The following is a 4357-nucleotide window of genomic DNA, read 5'->3' as shown; positions in this document are numbered from 1 at the left end:
TTGGTATTTTGTAAGAGAAATATTTCTAAAGACAGAAAATGTCACATTCAAAGCTGACAACAGAGCCTAACACCAGTCATTGGTGAAGTACAAACAGGTAAGTATTGTTCCCCTCAGCTTTGCAATAAGGCCATCCTTTCAAGTGAGGAAAACCTGCCTATACAAGTTCCACTAATATAAATGCAGAGTAACTCTGTTGATTTAATTATCATTCCATTACATGAGTTCTCTACGAAAATCCTTGCATCAGAAAAAGTGTACCAAACTTCCATTTTGGGCTCCTGTGTTTCCTCATTTATTTTTCTTTCCAAATACTTTAAATAGTCTATTTTATGATGATTCAGCTGAATTATTAGATACCCTTTGTGTAAATTTGATTGCTATTCAGAAATAGTTGAAAGCAGTGAATTTTTTTAGATGTCACATTCTTTATTTTAGGAATATTTTTATTTTAAGAAGTGTAAAGTATTTATGGAATGCAGGAATTAAAGCCTTTAATTCAGATATAAACAAAGCTAAAACAAAAGACAGAAATATCATTTAATTATAAATACCAAAATGAAAAAATAAACAAGAAGTTACGTAAGATTTGAATCACACAGTCTATCTTCTGTGTCAAAGGACATGGAAGAAGTCAATAGGTTCAATTTCCCTTTGATAATTTGAGACATAAGAATATTTTACTATGATTTTCTAGTGATTATTCAATTCCAACAATTCAAAGAATGTTGGATTCCACCTTTGTGTTAACCATAAGATAAATGACAACAAATTATGTTAAAGGAATCCTTAAGGCAAAAGTTCCTCACTATTTAATAATTACAAAATCAAAAGAGCCAGCCCAAGCAAAATACATTCCTGTTGATTTTCTTACATTATTTTTCTAGATAATTCTAGCCAAATGGCTCTATTTCATGAACCAAACTAGCAATATTAAACATACTGGTACTTACCAATCTTAAGCACTGTAATGAATTTCCAACAAGGAAGCACTCCACTAGGTTAAAGCACTTTGGCTTCAAGTCTGGTCTACATCAAAAATGACATTTGGCCTAGGGGTTACTACACCTCACATAATTTCTCAAGTGTTTGTGCAAGAATTAAAAACAAACTCAGATTTCCAGCTATTCATTTAAAACTGCCTGTTTTGCCATGAAAGCTTGAATGTATTCTAGAACAATTTTAACCAAGATGGAAACAGCTATTTCACTAAATTATATGGATAAAGTAGTTAGAAGTGCTTTTCTTTTCTCAGAACAATAGTCCCCAGCACAGAGTATCTTCCATTTTGGGAATTTACAAGAAACAGTTGTCCTGACAGTTCCTCTTGGCACAGTATTGTTGTAATGGTCTTTCTGCTAAAAGGCTCTCCCCAACAAGTTCTTTACACCTTTTCATTCATTACGTACTTGTTTGTTGCAAATAGTCACTCAACAAATAGAACCCAGAACTGCTCAGTGCCCTGGATGCTTCATTTTTTTGTACTGCTGAGGGCCTTCCACTGGCAGCTCTGTAACCTAACTGCCTTAAGGAAGAACAACCAACAGTTAGTCTAAACAGGCCCTGGTTAAACCCGTACGGTTACCATGGGAAAAGTATTATAAAGCGATAGCTTTCATCATTAGAGATGATGCATGTCATCAGTGATACGCAGGTATCATATAGGTGCCATTTAAGGCAAATAGTATCTACAATTACTATGAAAAAATATAAGGTTGTCTTGCAGATAAAAAGATTCTTTTCCAAGGCTGATGTTCTGAGAAGAGCGTTACTATATAGAAAACTACACACACTACAGGTTTACATAAAAGTGTTAATAACTCAGGGTCAGGTGTAGAACTGACTTGATTTATCCTGCATAAATACTTCTTTTCCTTACAGGACACCTTCTACCATTGTAATCATTGAGCTGCTCTGACTTACCTCCAAGAAGCAGCCTTTCACATCCTGAATTCTGTAGCCTTTACATCATCCCGTTAAAGTAGGGAAAACATCACTAGCAGCCTAAAAAATGGCTTAAGAAACATATTACCTCCTTATTTCTCATTTCCCATTTATACTTCAAGCCAACACAACAACCCTAAAACTAATCTGTACGAGAAATACATTAACTGACTATTCAGCATAAACAGCTACTCTAGCTACAGATGTAGTCTGTAGTTATATGACTCACTAAGCAAATGATTTATGCCTCTGTTCAGAGATGGAAAAGATTAATTGCGACGAAGGTTTGAGTCACGCTTTATGTGAAGAGCCCAGGCTTGACTCACTAGAGTCAACTGCACGTGCTCACAAAAATCAGCAGTAAACTGATGAACTATAAAAGCAAAAAGTACCTTTTATAGCTATCTGTGTTCTAGTGAGCTAGCATCTTGGTGAACTTGCTATTTTTCTTACTCTGGCTAGTAGAAATACCTTGTTTATCAACAATATCAAAAGAAGCATGGCCAGCAGGTCAAGGGAGGTGATTCTGCCCCTCTATTCCTCTCTTGTGAGATCTCATCTGGAGTATAGTGTCCAGTTCTGGAATCCTCAACGTAAGAGGGATGTGGAACTGTTGGAACAGGTCCAGAGGAGGGCTACAAGGATGATCAGAGGACTGGAGCACCTCCCATACGAAGATAGGCTGAGAGAGTTGGGGTTGTTCAGCCTGGGGAAGAGAAGACACTAAAGAGACCTTATAGTGACCTTCCAGTACCTGAAAGGGGCCTACAAGAAAGCTGGAGAGGGACCGTTCACAAAGGCTTGTAGTGATAGGACTAGGGGCAATGGGGATAAACTGGAGAGGGGCAGATTTAGGCTAGACATAAGGAAGAATTTCTTCACTATGAGAGTGGTGAGGCACTGGCACAGGTTGCCCAGGGAAGCTGTGGCTGCCCCATCCCTGGGGGTGTTCAAGTCCAGGTTGGATGGGGCCTTGGGCAGCCTGGTCTGGTGGGAGGTGTCCCTGCCCACGGCAGGGGGCTTGGAACTAGGTGATCTTTAAGGTTCCTTCTAACTCAAACTTTTCTATGATCCTATGATTCAATTATAATATTAGTGTTCCCTCTGGTTTTGTTCCTAAACTCAACTGAACACATGCCCCTTCTTCTGTAATCACCTCTGTTTGCAGTCTTTCCTATCTCAAAGGCAAGGTCCAGCAGGGAGCTGCAGCCACCTCCAAATCAGCAAGAGTTTCGACTGCTGCCAAGTTTCATAATAACATTAAAATTAGTTCTTGGCAAGTACTAGAATATACATAAGATTTCTCTGAAAACTTATACACATGCCTGAAAGTGGGAAATACATTCCGTAACAGCTCTGGTGTGGCTGCACCGGATTTATGGAGAACACTCCCTCGTGTTCACAGAATCACAGAATCACTAGGTTGGAAAAGACCTCCAGGATAATCTAATCCAACCATTCCTATCAATCACTAAACCACACCCCTCAGCACCTCGTCCACCCGTCCCTTAAACATCTCCAGGGAAGGTGACTCAACCACCTCCCTGGGTAGCCTGTGCCAGTGCCCAATGACCCTTTCTGTGAAAAATATTTTTCTAATGTCCAGCCTGAACCTCCCCTGGTGGAGCTTGAGGCCATTCCCTCTTGTCCTGTCCCCTGTCACTTGGGAGAAGAGGCCAGCACCCTCCTCTCTACAACCTCCTTTCAGGTAGTTGTAGAGAGCAATAAGGTCTCTCAGCCTCCTCTTCTCAATCTTAAACAACCCCACTTCCCTCAGCCACTCCTTGTAAGACTTGTTCTCCAGTCCTTTTTTGTGGTGAGGGGCCCAGAACTGAACACAGGATTCGAGGAGCGGTCTCACCAGTGCCGAGTACAGAGGGAGAATAACCTCCCTGGACCTGCTGGTCACACCGTTTCTGATACAAGCCAAGATGCCATTGGCCTTCTTGGCCACCTGGGCACACTGCTGGCTCATATTCAGTCGGCTGTCAACCAACACCCCCAGGTCCCTCACCTCCAGGCAGCTTTCTAGACAGACTTCTCCTAGTCTGTAGCACTGCACAGGGTTGTTGTGCTCCAAGTGCAGGACCCGGCAATTGGCCTTGTTAAACCTCATGCCACTGGACTCTGCCCAGCGGTCCAGCCTGTTCAGATCCCTTTGCAGAGCCTCCCTGCCCTCCAGCAGATCGACACTTCCACCCAGCTTAGTGTCATCCGCAAACTTGCTAAGGGTGCATTCGATCCCCTCATCCAGGTCCTTGATAAAGACATTGAACAGCCCAGCCCTGATAAACGGCTCTCGCTTTATAAAACTCCCAAACGAGCAGTAGAGAGTGTTATTTCTCGGCATTTTCGGTGCCACAACCCACCGACCCCCCACACCCCGCGGCCCCGCCGGCAACTCAGGCCCCGC

This window comes from Phaenicophaeus curvirostris, chromosome 3, assembly GCF_032191515.1.
Source record: "Phaenicophaeus curvirostris isolate KB17595 chromosome 3, BPBGC_Pcur_1.0, whole genome shotgun sequence".
Taxonomy (NCBI): domain Eukaryota; kingdom Metazoa; phylum Chordata; class Aves; order Cuculiformes; family Cuculidae; genus Phaenicophaeus; species Phaenicophaeus curvirostris.
The sequence above is the reverse complement of the archived record's forward strand: the minus strand, read 5'-3'. Positions refer to the sequence as shown.